This window comes from Triturus cristatus, chromosome 10, assembly GCF_964204655.1.
Source record: "Triturus cristatus chromosome 10, aTriCri1.1, whole genome shotgun sequence".
In the NCBI taxonomy this organism is placed as follows: domain Eukaryota; kingdom Metazoa; phylum Chordata; class Amphibia; order Caudata; family Salamandridae; genus Triturus; species Triturus cristatus.
In genome coordinates, this window is record NC_140593.1 from 923,455,540 (window position 1) to 923,481,913 (window position 26,374).

The window sequence follows — 26,374 nt, forward strand, 5'->3', positions numbered from 1 at the left end:
TTAACAATCGTCAAATTACGCCAAAGTTATAAGCAGATGGAGACCTCCAGGAGAGGGGCCGTGCAACCCCCCTTCCAACATGAGTGAAACCCCGAAACTACGGGGACCCCAGCGGGCACCCACAGCCCCAGCGAGCCCGCGCTATTATTTTTTAAGAAATGCCCCCGGGACATAGCCCACCCCGGGGTCTCATTAAAATAAAACACGGGAACTTCTCAGCAACTATTGAACGGATTTACACCAGTTAAAAAAAAGGACACTTTCTGACCCACGCACTACCTTTGTGCCAAATTTGGGGTAATGCCATTCAGTAGTTTCCCCCTCTTTTTTCTCACCCCCCCTTGTCGAATCACCCTCAACCTTCCTAGATAGGAGCTGACCTAAAAAGTTAAACATTTTGAAAAATGTCATAAAGATTTGTAAAATGACGCCAAAGTTATTAGCAAGTCAAAAAATGCTTTTCCTATGGAAACTAGGTTGCAACTATAATTACCTAGTGGCGACCGCCAGTAGGTAATATATATGGATGTAGATTTCAAAGAAGACCTTAACTGTTGGAAAAGGGAGGGCTTGATCACTAAGGATGAGATAAATTTTTTACATAAAGAATTTCCTGTCCTGCCCACATTCTATCTTATTCCAAAAATACATAAACAAGTTGATCCAGTGCCGGGTCGGCCTATTATTTCAGCGAAAGATAGTATTTTTAAGAATACTTCACGTTATGTGGATCATTATCTGCAGGAACATGTTGTTGGTTTGCCCACTTATATTAGAGACACTAAGGATTTTCTGTTTAAATTGAATTCCATCCGATGGTCGGGGGATTATATGTTGATGACCTTAGACATTTCGTCTTTATATACCAGCATTAGGCATCATGATGGGTTGTCTGCAGTGGATTACTTTTTAAAGAAACGCTGTATTTCAATGTATAGACATAATGAAATTCTACATAAGATGATTCATTGGTGTTTATATAATAACATGTTTATGTTTGATGGACAGATTTACAGACAAAAACAAGGCGTGGCGATGGGGGCATGCTTCTCTCCCAGCTACGCATGTTTACATGTGGGCTGGTGGGAGGAGCATGTCCTCATGGGCCTCCACAGGGATCTGTACGATAGACATGTTATAGCAATGTGGAGATATATCGATGATATATTCATAATTTGGGATGGTACATTGCAACAGGCTGAAGACTTTGTAAGAGTGATCAACTGTAATGACTTAAATTTGAACTTTACCTCACATATAGACCCGGTGACAGTTAATTTTTTGGATGTTACTGTCTATATTCAAAACAATTCTATTGAAACATGCTTATACAGGAAGTCAACTGCGGGCAATACCTTGCTTCACGCCACTAGCTTTCATCCTCACCATACTATATCCAGCCTCCCCTACGGGGAATTTTTGAGAATTCGTAGAGCCTGTAGCAATGAAGAAAAATTACTGATAGCTCAGGAAGCAGCCAAAATCAGGTTTCTACAGAGAGGATATCAAGCCAACAAACTAGATAAGGCTCTAAGCAAGGCAAACAGCAAAGACAGACAAATTCTGTTACTCACTATACCAGGCCCCAATACCAATACTATGGGTCCATTAAGTCCAAAATCGAGCAGTAGTAGTGAAATCAATCAAGACAAGACAACTTGCAGATTTGTTTCTACATATAGCAGGCAGGCCAATGTCATTCGTTCCATTATCAAGTCTCAATGGCCCATAGTTTTAACTGACACGGTGCTTTCCCAAACATTGCCGATACAGCCCAACTTCACTTACCGCAAGGCACATTCCATGCGGAGTGATTTAGTTAAAACGAGCCCAGAATTAGACACAAAAAGCATCTGGTTATCCCCTAAAAAGGGTTTTTATAAGTGCAGTACATGTAGGGCGTGTAAATTTGGTATCAATACCAAATCCTACTGTACTCCATTCTCTGATACTTCTATTAACATCAGAGGACATTACACATGCCGTACGGACTATGCTGTATACATTTTACAATGTGTTTGTGGATTACGCTACGTCAGTAGTACCAAACTGCAGGTGTATGTGCGCATTTTACAGCACTTACGGGCCATAGTAAATTCTGATCCCTCTTACCCCGTGGCTCGTCATATAAAATCAGAACATGATAACAAACTCAATGTTCTTCAATATTTTATTATAGACAATGTCCCAATGAATAAACAAGGGGGTAACCGCGAAAAGCAATTGAGACAACTGGAAACAAAATACATAATTGAATTGGATTCTAAGGCTCCAAGAGGTCTTAATTTATGTGAAGATTTATGTCATTTTTTGTAAATACTCCCAATTCTAATAGGATCTACTGTTAAGAACTACTTTCCATTTCTGTTTATTTTTACCTAGGAAACCATCTGTATCTTAATATAGTCCATTGGTTCCTTTGCTTCTCAATGTCTCTTGAGTTTAGATACTGATGTAATGTGATTCATTTTCGATGGTAGTTTTTGCTGAAGATGTGTCCGCTGCTTTCATCTCATTTTTTTCATTTTTTTTCACTTTATTTGGTTTAGGAAACTTTATCTATACACCAAAAAAAAAAAAAAAAACTTTTTTGATTAAACAAATAGATTGCTCTTTACACGGTTAGCACTTTAGGGTTTCTCAACATTGTCCATTGTTCATAGAACAGATGTGATAGGTTCTAATAGACTTTATAAATGTTACATATGAATTCTTCAGGTGTGTTCTATGGAGTGCTCTATGGAAAAATTTGGTTCAAACAAAGTATTTGTACTGAGAATCCAAAATGGTCATCAATTTATTGTGAATATTGAAAGCCATATGTTAATATATTATGCTTTATGCTTTACTATGTATTGACTACAATTGTAAATAAGTACATTTGTAGAGGAACTTTCTATACCTAATTCCAATTTAGTTCCCAGTAAATAATAACATATAGCGCAATTTTAGCGGGATTACCCCTTTTTTGTGCTTATTATGTTGTTTCGGCCATGCGGACACTAAGACCGAATATCAGCTAAACTAAGTATTGTATCATATGTATTTGCACATTAAGATACACTCGAGAAATTACACAAATGAATTCTTTAAGTTAAAACAATCATAAGTTTTGTAAGATGTTTTTACTATGTCTATTATCATGTCATCAGCTATTAGCCAATTATGACGATCGTAGAGTTTCCTTCTATGTATAAATACGTCACTCTCTTGCGACGCGCTCATGTGAGCAAGGCCACACAGTTGGCCGAAACGCGTCTTCCCGACTTTTGCACTGAATCGATGATTTAAATAAAACGTCACTGCGGCTGCAGTATCAACCAAAGAAGAAGGTGTCCGTCTCTCTGTCTTGGTGCCGAAAAGCGCTTTAGAGTGGTATTTGGATATATATATATATAGGAAGAGCATTTATTGATTTGCTTATAACTTTGGCGTCGTTTAATGAATCTTCATGAAATTTTCCAAACCAATTCTTTGTTCATATCAGCTGCTATGTTGAAAGTTTGGGGGTGATTCGTCAAGGGGGGGTGAGAAAATAGGGGGTCCCAAAACATGTTTTCTCCATGCAATTTCCATAGGAAACTTTAGACAAGGCTACAGGTCGAATGGGTGAACGGAATTACACCAAATTTGGCAGGGAGAAGGGTCTTGGTATAAAAGCACGCTCTTGTTTATTTGGTGTAAATCCAATCAGAAGTTTTGGAGAAATATCAAAATTTACAGATATCGATATTTGGGAATTCTGCCATCTGCTTGGCTGAGGCGTTACGAGCACGAGCTTGCTGCTTATTGGCTGCAAGCTGTTGCAACTAGGAAGTGTTGGCAGCCATTTTGTGATTCCGTTGAAATGAGTAAGGGGAAAAAAGGGCAAAAATAAAAGGAAACAGGTGGATAGGAGCACTGTAACCTCTGTGGGGGAGTACGAAGCGAAGTACTCACTCCTACCAGTCTGAAAGTGTGGTGTTGCTCAGAGTGACATGGTGCTGAGATGAGATGCTTCTACACTCAGGTATGAAACCGAGAGCCAAAACCGTTAGCTCATTGCTGTAAAGTGATGTGCTCTGGTCTTTGTAGCATACCTGTGCAAGTAGTGTTATCTGAGTGGCTGAGGCGTTACGAGCACAAGCTTGCTGCTTATTGGCTGCGAGCTGTTGCAACTAGGAAGTGTTGGCAGCCATTTTGTGATTCCGTTGAAACGAGTAAGGGGAAAAAAGGGGAAAAATAAAAGGAAACAGGTGGATAGGAGCACTGTAACCTCTGTGGGGAGTGCGAAGCGAAGTACTCACTCCTGCCAGTCTGAAAGTGTGGTGTTGCTCAGAGTGACATGGTGCTGAGATGAGATGCTTCTACACTCAGGTATGAAACCGAGAGCCAAAAGCGTTAGCTCATTGCTGTAAAGTGATGTGCTCTGGTCTTTGTAGCATACCTGTGCAAGTAGTGTTATCTGATTGGCTCAGGCGTTACAAGCACGAGCTTGCTGCTTATTGGCTGCGAGCTGTTGCAACTAGGAAGTGTTGGCAGCCATTTTGTGATTCCGTTGAAATGAGTAAGGGGAAAAAAGGGCAAAAATAAAAGGAAACAGGTGGATAGGAGCACTGTAACCTCTGTGGGGGAGTGCGAAGCGAAGTACTCACTCCTACCAGTCTAAAAGTGTGGTGTTGCTCTGAGTGACATGGTGCTGAGATGAGATGATTCTACACTCAGGTATGAAACCGAGAGCCTAAACCGTTAGCTCATTGCTGTAAAGTGATGTGCTCTGCTCTTTGTAGCATAGCTGTGCAAGTAGTGTTAGTAGGCATTCATATCATACAGAGAGTGGGAAGCGAACTACTGACCCCTACCGTGCATTTATACTATACCGGAAGTGGGAAGCGAAGTACTCATGCCTACCGGGGTGAAGACTCGGGGATCAAACCGAGCTGATTGCTGTAAAGTGATGGGCTCTGGGCGCTGTAGCATACTGGCCGCTGTAGTATAACTGTGTAAGTAGTGTTAGTATGCATTTATACTATACAGGGAGTGGGAAGCGAACTACTCACCCCTACTGGTATGAAGACTCAGGGATTAACCCCTTGCATGCCCGCCCCTTTCCCCGCCCAGTGCCGCGCTTTGTATTAGCGGGCGGAGTTCATGACGAGCTGGACTCGTCATGGGCACAGCGCCACCGCAGCCCATGACGAGTCCAGCTCGTCATGGGCACTGAAGGGGTTAAACGGTGAGCCTAAACCGTGAGCTCATTGCTGTAAAGTGATGTGCTCTGGGCGCTGTAGCATACCTGTGGAAGTAGTGTTAGTTTGCGTCTATACAATTCAGGGAGTGGGAAGCAACTACTCACCCCTACCGGTCTCAAGACTCGTGGATGAAACCATGAGCTCATTGCTGTAAAATCATGTGCTCTGTGTAGAACTCCAATTTAAGTCATAGTAGAATGTTAGTATGTAATGCTACTAGAATGTAAGTATGTAATGTTAGAATGTAGGGCTGTCATGAGGGGAATCTTGGGGAGTTTGTACACAGTGCTCAAGAAGACGGTTGCCTTGCTGTCTGCTCCTGTTGGTGGCTGTTTAAGCTGTCTTCTTTTCCTGTAATAAATCTACTTATCGGATCCATTGCTGTTTGCCTCTTCACTACATAAATTTGGCGAGGCGCAGGAGAAGGTAAAAAGAAGGCAGCACTCACCAATATTTCGAGCTTCGTTACATTCTGCTGAAGACCCGTTTTCTTCATGAAGCTGTTTCTACTCATCCCAGGGTCGTCGGCTCATCGAACTATGTGATCAGACCTCTGGTAGTATTTTTTTTTTTTTGATTTTGGGCTTCCTCTGCCTCTTCACTACACTCTGGTAACTGTACTGCACGTGTGCAAGTAGTGTTAGTATGCATTTATACTAATTCTGTAGTTATGCAGTAACCAATACATCATGGCCCTATGGAGCGCCACCTCCCAGACGCAGCTCATACAATGTCCCGGGGTGTGCATCCACGGGACATTTATGTTTGCTATTACAGGACGGGAGCATGGCTTCCCCCCTGTGATAGCAAATCCTTGTTTGCCTCGTTGAAGCGAGAGGAGGAAAACAGTGTATCACTTCAATAAAGCGGATGCGGATGGTAAAAATGGAGAAAAAAAAATGAAGCGGGGTCTCACTCGTTTATTTAAATGAGTCCCCTGGTGGGTAATGTTCCGAGGCCAATCCTAATATTATATTGCGGGGTCTCTGCAGCACTGGGGACCTTAATCTCACATGTTAATTAGGCACAGGAGAGCACAGAGACGTTTCGTAGCCTAGGGGATTGCCACCTCTCCGGGTATTGTTTACTAATTGTTCAGGGGGCTTCGAGGCCAACTCAAGTCTGGGGATTGGCAACCTCCAGGGCTTTACTTAAATATGCAGGGTGGGCCTCACCAGTCCCTGAAGCCTCGGTGGCCCTAGGCAGTGCCCTAATGGTTCTGTAATGACACCGGCAGTACTCATGGTGTTATAAAGTGATACACTCATAGAACCCTTGCAGTTGTAGAATTACCCAGGCTTCATTTATGTAATAGTCTGTTGGTTTATACTTGGTAGGTGCACCGCAAAATTGCAAATGTTTTCCCTCATAACCTCCTATCAACCGCCAATTTTCACAATAAACTACAGACAAGTGTTGTCAGAAAAAGAAGACCCATACACTCACTTATTTATTAGTAAAAAAAATAACCTTTATTAAAACAACACAAATAAATGGAAACGCAACTTTATTCGAAGAAACAACAGTATAACATGAAATAAGTGGGTGGGATGCCTCTGGAAGCAGCGTATAAAACCTGCAAGATAAAAAAGAAACATAAGTATGTGTGCCATGTCCAAGAGAAAAAGAAAAGTAGTCAGAATGAAAGGCAGAAAGTGAGAATGGGACAGAGAGCAAAAAGGGTTGAAGGGAAAAGGGGAGGGAGAGTCAAAAGAACAGAGGGAGGAGGAGACAGAGTGTCGGGCTACTGCACCCTGCCCTTACTGTTCACCTCCTGTCACCTGTGTGTCTGGGACACTGGGGTCTGCGAGAAAGAGTGCGGTCCAGCAAGTCCTTAAAACGAAACAGAGATATGAATGAGGCCAGAGATCACATTATTATCTATGGCAACATCGCTTGCCTGCACCTGTGCACCCAGGCTGATGCACCCCAGCCCCTTCCCCCGCGCTGTGCTCAATTGCAGCTCCTGCGCACCGAGGCTTCAAAGCTCATCTGCCACCACCGGTGTGTCCAACGACGTGCCGGTGCGAGCTCCGACTCTGGGGTGCCTCTCTCAGGGTGGCACAGCAGGTCTCCAGTCTGGGACAGTGTCTTGATATCACGAAGGAAGGCGTCAGAATGCCCAGGTCATCATCACGGGCTGAGCACCTGCTGCACACATTTTGGTGCAACTAACTCGGTGTCTGAAAAGGGAGAAATAATATAATACTGGAAACGTCTTGAGGTAAATGAAGGTTTATTTCAAGCTTAATAGAGAACACCAGTTGAGTGCATCCTTCCTTCTTGAAGTACGATCTATCAACGGTTGCTGGTAATCGTGGTTCAAAGAGGAGTTGGAGTGTATGAGAATACACAAGGTTTAGTAATAATATGTTATGCCAACGTTCACATACAAAGGAACCGAGCGCATGCTAGAAGCATAATGTGCACGTGTAATGCAGTGGTGCAAGCCTGTGTGTATGTACACTTAGTAATCAGCTCACTGCAGTGCCCCAAAAGCCAACGCCATGTGTCTGTAGGGCAGCGCTGTCCGCTGACTCAGGCCTACAGTACGGTCCAGCAGGTCCTTAAAATGAGACAGAGATGTGACTGAATGAGGTCAGAGATCACATCATTACGCAAGGCAACATCGCTTGTTCACACCTGCGCACCCAGGCGGATGCCCCCACCACTCCCGCCGAACCACGCTCAATTGCAGCCCCTGTGCACCCAGGCCCCACTACTCACCTGCTGTCATTGTTGTGTGTCTAAACACGACGGCCAGCAGGGTTCACAATTCAAATGGAGTTTTGATTGCGAGGATGGTGTACACCTCATGGATCCCTTTTTTTTATTGTGCATTGTGATATGCGAGGTGGATGCGGCCATATCACCATGAGGCAGTGTGGAAGAACTGGGACATGTGGCGTCGTTGTTATCCTATTTATACATATGAAAAGTGGGCTGGGCTTGCGTACGCCAGGCCAGTGTAGGGGCGTGAATAATTATTCAGAGGACCGGGCATTGTTCAGTTCCTGCCTGACCAGGAAGTGTACTTATGTGTGTGTCCGTGTTGCAGTTTTGACGTCGCACAATCCCCAATTTACATTAATGTAGCATGTACCGGGAGAGCGGCAACTATTGGTAATGAGATGCTGTCCGAAAACATTGAATGGCCAACATCACATGTCGTTGTCAAGCTTGTGGATATGCGCAGACACGCAAGTCAATGGTGTGCGGTATTATTGAAAGTGTTGCTATCGCGAAGTGCACACATGTGAATGTGCATGGATGGAGGGAGGATCAGCAGTGAGGCTACGTCATACACAGTGATAATGCTCATTACAGTCAAGCAATACATGTCAAACGTGAATCTGAAAGTCTCACATATGACACACTACTATACTGGTAAAGCCTGACAACAGAGCATACTGCAACACAAATATACACATTACTCTTTACTGTTTGTCACATGTGATCTAGGATGTGCACTCGTGGCTGATGACACCCCTTTGAGCCACCAATACCCAAGCCGAAAGGCAGCACAATAATGCACACACACACACACACACCAGGGGCATCGTGTAACACACATTTGTTTTTTGATGTAATGTTTCAGATGCATGGACATCACACGTGGAAGGCTGCTGTACAGACCATGACTATTGATCAAGATGCATGTTGTGTGTAGTGTAAGATATGTGTACACAGCAAAAAACTTTTCAAAAAAGCTCTCTAAGCAGAAGAGGTGTCTCTCATCAAACGCTGTAGAGAGAATGACTAAAATGGTTGGGGTTCTCCAACTGTTACAATGGGAAATGTTATGAACCAATCAAATGCTTTTTTTTGAGGTCACATGGCAATCGCGCACCGAGCACGCAAGGAGGCCGCAACTGACGTGACTTTGAGAAAATAATTACAATAATATAAGTTTATTAGAGTTAGAAATATATAAATGTTTAAAATAATTTAGATTATCGCTTGCTCTCATATACACTTTAAACTTCTTTAGATATAGTTTGGAGACACAAAAATAAAATGAGGGAATGGCGTATCCGGCGCGACACCATACGTCTATGATGTAACACAGGGCCTGGCAGCGTGCACTCCTCGCATACGCAACGTGTAGCGGGCGCGACTCCATACGTACATGGCGTACCGCGCGGCTTGGTACTGCGTACCCATCGCATTCCAAAGTAGCAGCTGGCGCGGCCTCATATGTATATGATGTTACGAGGGACGCGGTGCCACAAACCCATCGGATACGAAATGCGCATCATTTACAAGTTTAGCAATATGGCAGATAGGATTCGCGTGCTGATGGAACTTGGTACACTACCGGTACGGGACTCCAGTGTTCTCAAAAAAAAAAAATTCATATTTTTTTTGAAGATATAAAACATTACATCATTTTTAAAGTTAAAAAAAAGGATAATAGAGTTCCAAAATATTACAAAATAAAATAGAAAGAAATATAGGTTTTATAAATATTAACATATGAAATTAACATTTAAAAAACCTTCGAAATTCACAGAAAAAAACCATTGATTTTACAGACGTTATAGTTAGGAATTAGCATTTAAAAAACATTTGAAATTCACTAAAGAAAACATAGGTTTCAGGGACGTTATAGTTAGTTGCACATTTGACTCATATAAAACCATAGAAATTCCCCCGTTATAGTTAGTTGTGCTAACTATAACTCGCGCGCCCGCAATGCACTGCTGATGACGTCATCTATTACATCACTCATGACATGGTCAGTGACATCACTCATGACATCACTCATGACATCTCAAATGACATCAAAGCAGTACCCTAAACCCTAAAACGCTTCCCCCAGCACGACCCCCTACACTATATATATTATCTACTAGCGGTCTACAGTATTATCTACTGGCGGTCGCCAGTAGATAGTTATAGTTAGGACCTTGTTTCTATTCAAAAAGCGTTTTTTTCTTTTCCCAATAACCTTACCGCCGGTTGACGAATGTTTGCGAAATTTTCAAAACGTCGTTCCCGCTCCGGTCAGTTCCTATTCTGAAAGTTTCAGGGTGATTTGCCAAGCGGGGGCCGAGAAAAAAGGGGGGTCCCAAAACATGTTTTCTCCATGTTAATTCCCTTAGGAAATTTTAGACACGACTACAGCCCAAACTGCTGAACGGAACTACACCAAATTTGGCAAGAAGTTAGTCCTTGGTTCAGAAATAGACCTTTTTTTAAATGGTGTAAATCCGTTCAGTAGTTTCTGAGAAATCCCAAAAATAGAGGTCGGAAAATAATTTTTCCCATAGGAAAATTTAGACACGGTTACAGCCAAAACTGCTGAATGGAATTAAACCAAATTTGGCAAAAAGGTAGTGCTTGGTTCAGAAAGCGCCCTTTTTTTAAATGGTGTAAATTCGTTCAGTAGTTTTTGAGATATTAAAGGAAAAAAAACCTTTATATATCAGGGCGGGACCTAAGTGCACAAGCACAAGCTTGGCTCTAATTGGCTCCCAACACTTTAATCCAGGAAGTGTTGGCAGCTATCTTGGTGCAATGCTTTTTGGGTCTCACCTAGCGACGCAGCGCATGTGCTGCGCACTACACAAACACCACTGTAATGCCCTAAACCCTAAAACACTACCCCAGCACGACCCCCTACACTGCACGAACACCACTGCACTGACCTAAACCTTAAAACACTACCCCCAGCATGACCCCCTACACTGCCCGAACACCACTGCACTGCCCTAAACCCTGAAACACCACCCACAGCAGGACCCCCTACACTGCCCGAACACCACTGCACTGCCCTAAACCCTGAAACACCACCTCCAGCATGACCCCCTACACTGCACGAACACCACTGCACTGACCTAAACCCTAAAACACTACCCCCAGCATGACCCCCTACACTGCCCGAACACCACTGCCTTAAACCCTGAGACACCACCCCCAGCAAGACCACCTACACTGCCCGAACACCGCTGCACTGCCCTAAACTCTGAAACACCAGCCCCAGCATGACCCCCTACACTGCCCGAACACCACTGCACTGCCCTAAACCCTAAAACACAACCCCCAGCAAGACCCCCTACACTGCCCGAACACCACTGCACTGCCCTAAACCCTGAAACACCACCCCCAGCATGACCCCCTACACTGCCCGAACACCACTGCACTGCCCTAAACCCTGAAACACCAGCCCCAGCACAACACCCTACACTGCCCGAACACCACTGCACTGCCCTAAACCCTGAAATACCACCCCCAGCATGAACCCTCCTCTGCCCAAACACCACTGCACTGTCCTAAACCCTGAAACACCACCCCCCTGCACGACCCCCTACACTGCCCGAACACCTCTGCACTGCCCTAAACCCTGAAACACCACCCCCTGCACAACCCCCTACATGGCCCTAACACCACTGCACTGCCCTAAACCCTGAAACACCACCCTGCTGCACGACCCCCTACACTGCCCAAACACCACTGCACTGCCCTAAACCCTGAAATGCAACCCCCAGCACAACCCCCTACACTGCCCAAACATCACTGTACTGCCCTAAACCCTGAAACACCACCCCCCTGCACGACCCCCTACACCGGCCGAAAACCACTTCACTGCTCTAAACCCTAAAACACCAGCCCCAGCACGACCCCCTACACTGCCTGAACACCACTGAACTGTCCTTAACCCTGAAACACCAGCCCCAGCAAGACACCCTACAGTGCCCAAACAATACTGCCCTAAACCCTGAAACACCACCCTCTGCAAGACCCATTATACTGCCAGAACACCACTGCCCTGCCCTAAACATTGAAACACCACCCCCTGCACAACCCCCTACACAGACCGAACTCCACTGCACTGCCTTATACCCTAAAACATCACCCCCAGCATGACCCCCTACACTGCCTGAACACCACTGCACTGCCCTAAACCCTGAAACACCACTCCCAGCACAACCCCCTACTCTGCCCGAACACCACTGCTCTGCCCTAAACCCTAAAACACCACCCCCAGCTAGACCCCTACACTGCCCGAACACCACTGCTCTGCCCTAAACCCTGAAACACTAGCCCCAGCACGAACCCTACACTGCCCGAACACCACTGCACTGCCCTAAACCCTGAAACACTAGCCCCAGCACGACACCCTACACTGCCTGAACACCACTGCACTGCCCTAAACCCTGAAGCGCTACCCCCGGCATGACCCCCTACACTGCCCGAACACCACTGCTCTGCCCTAAACCCTGAAACACCAGCCCCAGCACGACCCCTACACTGCCCAAACAGCACTGCACAGCCCTAAATCCTGAAACACGAGCCCCAGCATGCCCCCCTACACTGTCCGAAAGCCACTGCACTGCCCTAAACTCTGAAACACCAGCCCCAGCATGACCCCCTACACTGCCCGAACACCACTGCACTGCCCTAAACCCTAAAACACTACCCCCAGCAATACCCCCTACACTGCCCGAACACCACTGCACTGCCCTAAACTCAGAAACACCACCCCCAAACACGACCCCCTACATTTCCCAAACACCACTGCACTGCCCTAAACCATGAAACACCACCCCCAGCATGACCCCTACACTGCCTGAACACCACTGCACTGCCCTAAACCCTTGAACACCACCCCCAGCACAACCCCCTACACTGCCCAAACACCACTGCACTGCACTAAACCCTGAAACACCACCCCCTGCACGACCCCCTACACTGCCCGAACACCACTGCACTGAACAAAACCCTGCAACACCACCCACTGCATGACCCCCTACACTGCTCGACCACCACTGCACTGCCCTAAACCTTTAAACACCACCACCATGCATGACCCCCTACACTGCTCGAACACCACTGCACTGCCCTAATCCCTGAAACACTAACCCAAGCACGACCCCCTACACTGCTCGAATACCACTGCACTGCCCTAAACCCTGAAACACCACCCCCAGCAAGACCCCCTACACTGCTCGAACACCACTGCACTGCCCTAAACCCTGAAACACTAACCCAAGCCCGACCCCCTACACTGCTCGAATACCACTGCACTGCCCTAAACCCTGAAACACCACCCCCAGCATGACCCCTACACTGCCCGAACACCAAAGCACTGCCCTAAACCCTGAAACACCACCCCCCGCATGACCCCATACACTGCCCGAATACCACTGAACTACCCTAAACCCTGAAATACCAACCCAGCACGAACCCCTTCACTGCCCGAACACCACTGCACTGCCCTAAACCCTGAAATACCAGCCCCAGCATGACCCCCTACACTGCCCGAACACCACTGTAATGCCCTAAACCCGAAAACACTACCCCGAGCACGACCCCCTACACTGCTTGAACACCACTGTACTGCCCTAAACCTTGAAACACCACCCCCAGCAAGACCCCCTACACTGCCCGAACACCACTGCACTGCCGTAAACCCTGAAACATTACCCCCAGCAAGACCCCTACACTGCCCGAACACCACTGCCCTATACCCTGAAACATCACCCCCAGCAAGACCCCCTACACGGCCCGAACACCACTGCCCTAAACTCTGAAACACCAGCCCCAGCATGACCCCCTACACTGCCCGAACACCACTGCACTGCCCTAAACCCTGAAACACCAGCTCCAGCACGACCCCCTACACTGGCCGAACACAACTGCACTGCCCTAAACCCTGAAACACCACCCCCAGCACGACCCCCTACACTGCCCGAACACCACTGCACTGCTCTAAACCCTGAAACTCCACCCCAGCACGACCCCCTCCACTGCTCGAACACCACTTCACTGCCCTAAACCCTGTAACACCAGCCCCAGCAAGACCCCCTACACTGCCCGAATACCACTGCCCTAAACCCTTAAACACCAGCCCCAGCACGACCCCCTACACTGCCCGAACACCACTGCACTGCCCTAAACCCTGAAACACCACCTCTTGCAAGACACCCTACACTGCCCGAACACCACTGCACTGCCCTGAACCCTGAAACACCACCCCCAGCACGACCCCCTACACTGCCCGAACACCACTGCACTGCTCTAAACCCTGAAACACCACCCCAGCACGACCCCCTCCACTGCCCGAACACCACTGCACTGCCCTAAACCCTGAAACACCACCTCTTGCAAGACACCCTACACTGCCCGAACACCACTGTTCTGCCCTATACCCTAAAACACCACCCCCAGCACGACCCCCTTCACTGCCCGAACACCACTGCTCTGCCCTAAACCCTGAAACACCACCTCCAGCACGACCCCCTACTCTGCCCGAACACCACTGCTCTGCCCTAAACCCTAAAACACCACCCCCAGCATGACTCGCTAAACTGCCCAAACACCACTGCTCTTCCCTAAACCCTGAAACAACAGCCTCAGCACAACCCCTACACTGCCCGAATACCACTGCACAGCCCTGAACCCTGAAACACCACCACAGCACGACCCCCTACACTGCCCGAACACCTCTGCACTGCCCTAAACCCTGAACCACTACCCCCAGCAGGACCCCCTACACTGCCCGAACTCCACTGCACTGCCATAAACCCTGAAACACTATGACCAGCAAGACCCCTACACTGCCCGAACACCACTGCCTTAAACCCTGAGACACCACCCTCAGCAAGACCACCTCCACTGCCCGAACACCGCTGCACTGTCCTGAACCCTTAAACACCACCCGCTGCAGGACCCTCAACACTGCCCGAACACCACTGCACTGCCCTAAACCCTAAAACACTACCCCAAGCACGACCACCTACACTGCCCGAACACCACTGCACTGCCCTACACCCTAAAACACTACCCCCAACATGACCCCCTTCACTACACAAACACCAATGCACTACCCTAAACCCTAAAACAATACCCCAGTATGACCCCTACACTACCCAAACACCACTTCACTAACCTAAACCTTATAACACTAACCCCAGCATGTCCCCCTACACTACCCAAACACCACTGCACTACCCTAAACCCTAAACACTACCCCAGCACGACCCCTACACTACACAAACACCACTGTACTACCCCAACCCTAAATCTACCCCAAGCATGACCCCCTACACTTCACAAACATCACTGCACTACCCTAAACCCTAAAACACTACCACCAGCACGAACCCCTACCCTACACAAACACCACTGCGCTAGCCTAAACCCTAAAACTCTACCCCCAGCATGACCCCCTATACTACACAAACACCACTGCATTACCCTAAACCCTAAACCACTACCCTCAGCACGACCCCCCACACTACACAAACACCACTGCACTACCCTAAACCCTAGAAAAGTAACCACCACCCCATGCCCAATCCCCCTTACCTCTCACTCCTCATGGTTCCTCTCTCCTCATGGTTCCTGCTTCCTGTCATCTCTGAGGGGCGGAGAACGTTGTTGTGAGGAAACAGAACAGCCTCTGTTTCCTTACAACAATGTGGATTGTCTACATGTTTTTTAGAATGCATGGTCATTTACCATACATCAAAACACATGAGCTCCACACTGTGTGGAGGAGGGAACAAGAGGCATGGGGTTTTGGGAGCTAGCAGCCTACAACTATGAATGTTTAACCACAAAAGAGCTGCTCCTAAAGTGATAACCACTATAAGGTTTGAGTTATTTTGTGAGTGGGGACATCTCACAAAAAGTAACGGACTGGTCTCACACACTACCTGGTGTCATGTTTCATCATTGACCAGTCCTCGCCCTCTAAAACCTTGGTTTGATAGAGGGCGGGCATACACCTGACGACAGGGATGCACTTCTAAACTAAGTGGGGGCCCGTGTATGAGTGTGTGAGATTAAAAATCATTATAGTTATCCTCATTGTGTTTTTTAATGTGAGAGGTAACTATATGATTTTTAAAAGCAGGTGATGGCATGTGGGGGAATTAGTGTCCCCTGATCGGGTTTTAGGGTTTAGGGTAGTGCAGTGGTGTATGGGTAGTGTAGGGGGTCGTGCTGGGGTAGTGTTTTAGGGTTTAGGGTAGTGCAGTGATGTTTGAGAAGTGCAGGGGGTCATGCTGGTGGCAGTGTTTTAGGGTTTAGGGTAGTGCAGTGGTGTTTTTGTAGTGTAGGGGGTCGTGCTTTAGGGTTTAGGGTCGTGCAGTGGTGTTTGGGTAGTGAAGGGGGTCGTGCTGGGGGTAGAGTTTTAGGGTTTAGGGTAGTGCAGTTGTGTTTAGGTAGTGAAGGGGGTCATGCTGGGGGTAGATTTAGTATTTAGGGTAGTGCAGTGGTGTTTGTGTAGTATAGGGGGTCATGCTGGAGTACTGTTTTAGGGTTTAAGGCAGTGCAGTGGTGTTTGTGTAGTGAAGGGGGTCATGCTGGGGGTAGTGTTTTAGGGTTTAGGGTAGTGCAGTAGTGTTTGTGTGGTGTAGGGGATTGTGTTGGGGTAGATTTAGGGTTTAGGGTAGTGCAGTGGTGTTTGGGTAGTGTAGGGAGTCGTGCTGGTGATAGTGTTTTAGGGTTTAGGGTAGTACAGTTATGTTTGGGTATTGTAGGGTGTCATGCTGGGGTAGTGCTTTAGGGTTTAGGGTAGTGCAGTGGTGTTTGGGTAGTGGAGGGGGTAGTGTTTTAGGGTTTAGGGTAGTGTGCCCAACCAGCCACAATATCCGTGGACAAAGGGGATCCTGACTCTTTTGAACGCTCTGCCAATTGAGTAATTTGGGTCAAGGGCCCTACCACGTCCAAGACCTATCAATTCCTTTCTTGGGATCCCTCATATTCTTGGAGAAAAAGGTACATAGTTTCTCATCAATTTCAGGTGTGTGTGCCACCTTCCCCTTCAGTGAGGGCCTGGGGCATTTCATTTTTCCCTCATCCTATTCCTGACATCCCTTTCAAGGGGTTGATGGATTTTCCCCACCGCATACTCTGCCACTTTGGTGTCAGGGGTCCACTCCGCCGACCTAGGATGATAAATTTGGGTAGGCTCACACATGTCCGAGTGGACCCCGTCCCCAACCCGGGACTGAGAGGAGTGGGACTCTGGATGCCAGGGACGCCCCGAGTCCTTATCCTTATCGGAGGAGAAATTGTCCCCCGATACACCCTCTTCCTCTAAGGGAATCCCGCCGCCGGGGTCTACAATAGTGGTGACAGCGTCGCAATTTTCTCCGGACTCCTCCTCCTCCTGGCAGGGTGCATGTTTTAGCATTCGCGCACTCTTGAGGAAGGTCTCCGTAAGTTTATCAAATCCTTCCAAGTGCCCCATGTTATGCTTAACGGCCCTTTTATTCCCCATCTGGGAGCTACTGGCACCCGCCACCACCAGATCTGGGTCACTGAACACCCTAGGGATGCTTTTCACCAGCTTATCAACCTGATCCCTAAGAGGAGCCAGCGCCCTAGAAATAGCCAGAGAGAGGGCTTGGTCCACTGCTGGAGGGAGAAGTTGGGGGGCCATTCCTCTGCCACTTCTGTATAGGAGGAGCAAAAATGGTCTTCTGGAAAAGACATGATAGCAGAGGGTGTGAGAACAGAACAAATGCCTTTAAAATCCTTAAGGCAGCCCCCTCGCCAGTGCTCCAACAGCTGGGCTTTCTCCAAAGATGTTATAAGAATAGAATGAGGCACAATACTAATTACCACCACCAGGTGCCGCTGGTTACTAACGTGGCTGTGTGGGGAAATCACCGCGTCAAAATTAGGCGAGGGTTGGTCGGGAATCAAGCGGACACTAAAGGAGTGACCGGATTCCAAAACGCGCGTAACGGCCAGCGGGAGTGCTCGACGGAGCTGCCTCGCTCGGACCAGACACGCCTGACAGGATCTCACCGTGCGCAGAGCGCACAGCGGGAGAAACTGCGAGGGGGAGAACGCTCTCGTGCAAGAGACTGCTGCGCAGGAAATATGAAACAATACCAAAGCAATAATGCTAATAACGTGCACAAGAAACCGCTATACAAACAACAACAACGTCAGATTGAGCCAAGAATGTAAGGAATGCACTTAACTGATGAGCAGTGAAGAAAGAGGAAGCGGAAGGGACGTCACGATATTATATACGATGGACTGTGATATGATTGGACTATAGTTGCCTTGGAGACTACCCCCCTAATGGTTCATGGGTTGCGTAGTCTTTTGTTTAATGAAAGTTGTGTTAACTTTGCTTTGAACTGCTATGCAAATAAAGTGAGGAAAGATACGTATAATCCTCGCCTCTGTTCTGCCATAGAATTCATTAAACTTTATTCGATCTGATTTCGAAACATAGATCATAAAAGTGTATATAAAAACAGTAAATCCTCTTTCCTAATACAATACAGTGAGAATTAATTAAAACCAGTAGGTAAAAACGGGTGTTACAAAGCCCGGTTCAGAGCAACTTCAGGTTAACAGAATCGTAAAGTTCAATGTTTCGCAAGATCAATCTCATGTACTGTAATATGCAATAAGGGGTCCAAATAAAATGTAACACTCCAATACCTGACCAGTCTTCACTATATAAAACTGCAGAAAAAATTAAAATAAAAAGTGTTTTGCACACTTCTGTCATTGGGCTATATGTGGGCTACATCTGGGTGATATTTGTGCTACATTTGGGCACTTTTTTCTCTGGTGGCCATCTTGGGAGACTTATTTGTTATGAAGTTTCCTAATTTCCTCATTTACTGCAGTCTCCTCAGTAGGAAATGCTTACAGTTTTTTACTTTGATTCCATCAGGAAAGCATTCAGATGTGTCACACATTTGCCATAAATTCAGAATGTTAGCACTCTAGTTGTTCATTAGATAACTGTAGTAAAGCTACTGCTCACCAGGGAGTTAACTGGAAGTCTACTGCTGGTATTGAAAGTGATTGTTTCAGTCTGCATGTCAGAATTTTCTAATGAAATAGAAGAGGATTTGAGATATCACTTAAAACATACCCTAAATTTTCTTTCTGCAGCACTAACCATAATTTCGTTGGCACAATGAACCCCCTCATTTTGTTCCTTTTTAAATTAAATGTTTTAAGTGTTACCAGTCTATTCCAATCAAGATGGCTTCAGGTGTGCCATAATTTTGTCAGAAGTAAGACTGTTAGCTCTCTAGTTGTTCTTTAGAACACTCTGGGAAGCTGCAGTAGAATAGAAAGGCATCAACTGACAGGCTGCTCCTGTTGAAATATAAAAGGAACATATTTGAGATCTCACTTAAAACATGTCCTAATTTTTCTTTCTACAGCACTAACCATAATTTCTATGACAAAATGAACCGCATCATTTTGTTCCATTTTAAATTAAATGTATTAAGTGTTACCAGTTTATTCCAATCAAGATGGCTTCAGGTGTGCCATACTTTTGTCATAAGTAAGGCTGTTAGCGCTCTAGTTGTGCTTTAGAGCACTCTGGGAAGCTGCAGTAGAAGAGAAAGGAATCAATTGACAGTCTCTGCCCTTGTTGGATGTACATGATTTACTGAGAATGACAGACTTCATTCTCACATGACTAAGAAAGATAATGTGAATTTACAGAAAATATGCTCTCATTTTAGCTTCAGTTTTCTCTCAAACATGATTCATGATATCCCAGCAGAAGGTTTTTCACTGGGTAAATTCACCTTAGAACACACCACAGTTCCTGAAATTAGTATGGTACCATCAACAAATGAACTCTAATGTAACTAAAGTCTGTTATCACCCTCTATAGTTCTCTTTTAGGTAACCCTCAAAATCTTCGATTCACTACAATGCATTTCAATGGGGTACTATCATGTATATTGGTCCCAAGATGGCTGCCAGCAATTCCAGGATGAAGTGCTGACAGCCAATCAGATCTCACGATGAGATGTGTCGTTAGGCTACGCCCAGATATTGAAACTTTTTCTTTTTCTAATTACTCATGAACTACTGAACGGATTTACATGATTTACTCATTTGGTAATATCTGTGCTGGTTATTTTGTACCTTTGTACCTTTGTACCTTTCTCCGAGGCAACATGCCTAAGTCAGTTGGGAATTCCGGCCCCATTGTCTCTACACTTGACAACTACTTAGTTAAAGTAGTAGACAAGATTAATAAGGAACGAAGACTGTCCCTGGGTCTAGGAAGTGTCCCTGAGCCCATGATCCAACAAGTCTCGGATGAGATCCCTGTCCCTTTGCCTACCTCCCCGTTGATTCCCACCATTGATGACAGTTGTGCAGCAGTCTCTCCGGATTGTCCAACCAGGGAGGGTACCAACGAAATAGAGCCATCACAGGATATCCTTGACGTTGAGGACCCTCACAAGCAATCCGATGCAAACGAGTCCCATAATGACTCTGGTTCCGTGGCCCCCAAAACTCATAGAGTGTTGAGGTCAGGGAGACATCTAAATAGACCTGTACTGTCTAAAAAGGGGGGTCGTAAAAGTAAAAAGAACACTGTCTCTGTATCAAATGGGGGCCCCATTGAGCTAAATTGTTTACATAATGACGTTAATTCCACCCACTTGAAACTAGCTCCGGATCAGCTTGAGCTGCTTATTGGTATGATTGATGCCAAGTTAGACAAAATTGTCCTTCCACTCCTGGATAAACTTGAGGCTGTTTCTAGGGAAGTGATTAGATTGGGTGTGTTGGTGCAATTCGGCTTGAAACTAAACAACAGTCCGCAACCAGCTGCTGTGGCCGCTGTGGCTGGGGGCAGGACTAGTAAGCCCGTGCAACCCAACAAAGGCACATCCAGTGTTGGAGTGGCCTGTGCAGGCTCTAGCATTCCTGCACAGCCAAACAGTAGTCCCATAACAGTTATCGAGCAGCAGGGCGTAACTGGCAAACCAAAACTACCATCTACAGGGGACACTATTAATGTCATTACAGTAACACCTTTATGCTCTAATGATGTCCCTTCGAACCCCCCCACTGCCCGTGTCCCGGGGAATCAGTTGAAGATTACCGAAAGGGGAAAGTCTAATAATTGTGGCCTCTCTCAACCGAACCTCCCACCGGACTGCGCACCCTATGTAGCAGTCCTGACTAACGTTACACCAATCAGGGAGGATTGGCTTCACCGCTCTATGGAATCACATGACTCCCTTAAATACAAAACTGTGCATGGCTCAATCGGGAGTGTGGCTTTCCAGTGGCTCTGGCGGACCAAATCTTGGCCACAACCAGAACAAACTGGATTGGCACGTCCCCGAAGAACATCTCTGGGGATTGCGTTATTATTAATTTCAGTAACCCACACCTTGCCACGACAGCTCTGATTTGAGCCACTTCTCGCCCCTGTAATGAGCAGGGCATTTCACTCCGTCCTTTGGGCTTTTTCTATAGACAACACACTAGCCATCATCCTACTAACCACGGGGGGGAGAGAACGAGGGGAGAAGCTTTGCATAGCTTTGCAAACAGTTTCCAGGTGAACACCGTTAATCGTTTCCAATGCTTTAGTGGGTTGGATCAAAACGACTGACTGGAGTTGTGTACGGTATCCCTTGAAACTTTGGAGAGACAGGCTCTGTCTGATATGGGACAAAGTGTTTGTATATCAGGGCCTATGGTTGACATTCCTGGGATAACTGTAGATTGTATGCCTATGGGCAAGGAGGGTGACCCAGTAGGTTGCTCGGAGTCATTACTGGAGCTGTGTACGGTACCCCCAGAAATCTCGGAGAGACAGGTCTCGTCTGATATGGGTCAAAGTGTTTGTATATCAGGGCCTATGGTTAACATTTCTGGGACAACTGTAGATTGTACGCCTATGGGCAAGGAGGGTGATCCAGTAGTTTGCCCGGAGTTATTATTGGATACTTCTAACATCGCTATTTTCCAGCAGGGTAGTAACTGTTCTCTCATGGGGTCAGGTGTCTCTGGTTTTTCCAGCTGTTATATTGCCAGTTGGAATATTGCGGGTATCAGGTCCAAATCAGATTGTCTGGGTTGGACTGAATTTTTAGCTCTCTTTGATATTATCTGTTTACAGGAAACCTGGTGTAGGGACTTTAAAGGATATAATTAGGGGTGGGCGGAATTTGCGGAATTAACCTTCGCAAATTATCGCGAGAATGTTTAAAATTATCGCAAACAAGCAGAAATATTGCGAAGATGCGGAAGTTTTTTTCCGGCATGTTCGCGAGATTTTCTGCATGGTTGCGGGTCGCCAACTTACCCATGTGGTTGCTTGCGGGCGCGGCCATCTTGTTTTGAGTTGTTCTCGCGGTGCATGATCGCGAGAAGAAAGACGTGATCGCGCGACGCATGACGACACTGCGGGCGCGAACTGTCGCGAGACAGCGCAAATGGCTAAAAACAATACAACATCTCATGGAGAACGCGACCGGATCAAGAAAACTTGTCGGCGAACGCAGGGATTCAGGTAAGGCGATCGCGCGCGCGCGAGAATGTATTATTTTACAGCGCGAGCAAGAAACAAATTATCGCCAAGCTGCGGAAACCGGAATTTTTGACATTTTCGCGCTCTCCGCGGAACGCAAAAATGTCAAATTATCGCAATTTCCGCGAACGGAACGAAATTTTTGCCCAGGCCTAGATATAATGGTTTTGTCTCTTACCAGCTACCTGCTACCGGTTCCCTATCAGGTAGAGCTAAGGGGGGCCTTTTGATTTTGATTTCTGTCCAAACTCCTCTGCTGGTCAAAAAATACGTACAAGTTGGGGTTCATTCCCAGATTTTATGGCTGCACCAAACAGGAGGCAGGAATATTCTCTTAATACATTTTTATAACAACGTTTTTGATGATACTAGGGATCAGGTGGTTAGAGCACTATCAAGTACATTGGATGACATCCTTAAGGATTCCAATGTAATCTTTGATTTGTTCATGGCAGGGGACTTTAACGCCACTACCTGCCCACTCTCAGATGTCAATGTATGTGGGGCGGTGGACTGTCATGGAGATGGAGTCCCCCATTTTCAACATAACTATTATGGGGATGCCTTAAACAGTCTCCTTGACTCACATAACATGTATATTATGGTTAACGAGAAAAATGAACAGGAGGAGAATTGCCCAACTTTCACAGGCCGGGGAGCGAATTCTGTTATTGATTTTATTTGTATCTCCTCGAGTCTTGAGGCCTGGACTATGGCACCTAAAGTTATAGACATCCAGCTTAGTGACCACAATTGCCTGATAGTAGAGGCCATGCTATGGGAAAACAAAGGGACCCGCATTCCGGGGTGTATTGTTAACAACATTGAGGCTGTGCGCCCTAATGGCACCAGACTCAGGTGGAAGGGGGATAAGGCTGAAATCATGTCTGATTCAATCATTACTAGTTGCCTGGCAGGTATTACAGGGATCTTAGAAGACAATCAAGGTACCACTGGCTCTATTGAGTATTTTATTTGTATTAATGCGGTCATTGACTCTAAGCTTACTAGTACACTCAAGTACAAGGAGGAACGCCTGCGGGGGTGGTTCAATTCAGCTTGTACCCTGGCCCTAAAGGAACTAAAGTCAGCTTTATCAGCTACGCCAAGAGATAAGGGTTTGGTTGTAGATCTTAGACCCAGATACAAAGAAACCCTTAAACAGAGGAAATTGGAACTCCAACAGGAGGCATGGGACAACTTGACCATGGCTGCTGAATTGAATAATTGTACCCTGTTCTGGAAAACAGTTAATTCCCCATTCCTCAAAGATGATAAAATCCCTGAATTAACTTCCAACGTTATGAAGGATGAGTGGGTTTCTCATTTTTCTAAAGTTTTTGATTCGGACAGTGCATCCAGGGATATAGGGGATAGGTGACCGCATACGCCACTGAATATCACCGTCCAAGAGGTTTTAGATAGCATAAGGGTCAGTAAAGGAGGAAAAGCACAGGGTCCAGACGGGGTACCAATCGATGTTTATAAATTGGTCCCTGAAGTATGGGGGCCTTTGTTAACTAATATTTTCAACGCTGCTGTCCGTAATGAGGTGCCCCCTACCTGGGAAGAATCCATCCTAATCCCAATATTTAAGAAAGGAAATCGAGGGGACGTTAAGAACTATCGTCCAATCTCCTTGTTGGATTCTTCCGTAAAAGTAATGAGTAGAGTGCTTCTAGTAAGGTTGGAAGAATGGGCGGAGGATAATGGCATTCTAGCAGAGAGCCAGTTTGGGTTCAGGAAGGGTCGTGGTACGATTGAGCAGTGTCTAAATTTAGACCTGCTCATCGGTAAATATACCTTGGCAAAGACCGGCACTATTTATCTCTGTTTTGCGGATTTGAGTAGTGCCTTCGACATGGTGGACCATGGCATTCTCTGGGCAAAGCTAATTGAAATTGGGGCACCCGAGGGCATTGTGTTCTTTCTAGCACGTCTTTATGCCAAACTACGTGCTTGTGTCCGTTACGGTTCCAACGGGGAATGTACAACTAAGTTTGAGATCGGGCGTGGAATTAGACCGGGATGTGTGTTGGCCCCACTGCTTTTTACCCTTTTCATCAATGAGATTGATTCTTTTCTCAAATCTCTGGCAGTGGATGCTCCCAAAATTAACGAGGACAATGTCCCTGTGTTACTGTACGCGGATGACGCGGTCCTAATTTCACGCACCCCAAACGGCCTTCAACGGCTGATGGACGGCTTTTCGCAATTCATTAAAAGCAGAAAGTTAGTGTTAAATAAATCTAAAACCTATGTTATGGAATGCGGGCGAAGGAACAGAAAGAAACAGTTCTCATTTTTTATAGAGGGACAGAAGGTCCAGGCTGTTGACAATTTTTCGTACTTGGGGGTCACTTTTTCAAATAAAAACATTTGGGCCAATGAACATAAGAATGTCCGGGCTAAGATGGCGAGGAGTGCTCATGGAATTTTCACAATGGCTATGAAACTGGGAGACAGGCGGGTCCATGACATGCTTAAAATTTTTCAGTCCCGTTGTGTCTCGATTGCCTTGTACGGAGCGGGCATTTGGGGCCACGCCCCGGCAGGGTCTCTTCAGGTTGAGGAGAATGTATTCTTGAAGAGACTTTTGTGCCTGCCAAGCTCTGTTTCTAATGCTTTAGTGCACAATGAACTGGGTATTCACCATCTTGCCGACTTGATTCTCCTTAGGCCACTGATGCTATGGCGTTCCATTTGGATAAAAGAAGAGACCTCATTGTGCAGAGCCATTATTTCTGATTGCCTCTCTTTGGACCATCATTTAAAGATCCCATGGTTAAAGTATATTGTGGATAATTTTCGTGAGATCTTTAACATTAACATCATTGCGGATCGATGTGGGGCTACTGAGCTGTCTAAAATCAAACTTAAGCACTGTTTTTTACAACAGCTTTCCACCAGGAGGCATCAAAATAGCTCTGAACTCTCATCTTGTGTACTTTATTATGATTTAAATGAATTTGTGGGTTTCCAACCGTATTTGTCACAAGTGACCTGGAAGGCACATCGGTTTGTGTTGGCTAGACTTAGAACCGGAGTAGTCCACAACCTTGTTGCTTTCCCCTCTCAGCATTTACATCCCGCTGGCCCTTGTCCGTGTGACAATACCACCTCCCAAAGCACTGTGCACTTTCTTTTGCTCTGTCAGCTGTACAAATACCTGCGGATTGCTTATTTGAAACCCCTGTTTGCTAAATTTGGAGTCAGGACAATACGAGACTGCATGAGCTTGCTTTTTATCTTACATCACCCTGACGTTTGTTTTTATACGGCTACCTTTCTCCTTAAATCAATTAATGCAAGGAAAAGTATGCTTTTTTAACCTTTTTAAACTGTTGTATCTCCTGCTTTTGACTGTTGTTTTATACTGTTGTCTTTTTAATGCTGTGCTTTTATGGACTTGTTTTTTGCTCCGAATAAAGCCTTATGAAATGAAATGACATCACTGATGACATCATCCATGTGAAAATCTGATGCACATCCTCACACCTGAATATAACCTTTGATACACCCACTCTAAAATATAGACTACCATTTTTGAAAAAATAGACTCATCAATACCAGTTACTAAATACGCACTGGCTGATTCCTAGGCCTACACACATATCCACTCATTCACCCATACAGTCACTCATACATGCAGTCACTCATCAATACAACACTATCATATGCACTCATACACCTATACAGACACTCAAACACTGCCACATATCCAGAGTTACTCACACACTTAGTCAGTCATGCAAAAAATCAATCATACTTCCATTTATTCACCTATACAGTTATACAGACACAACCTCACTTATTCATACAGATACTAACACATAATTACTCTCTTATA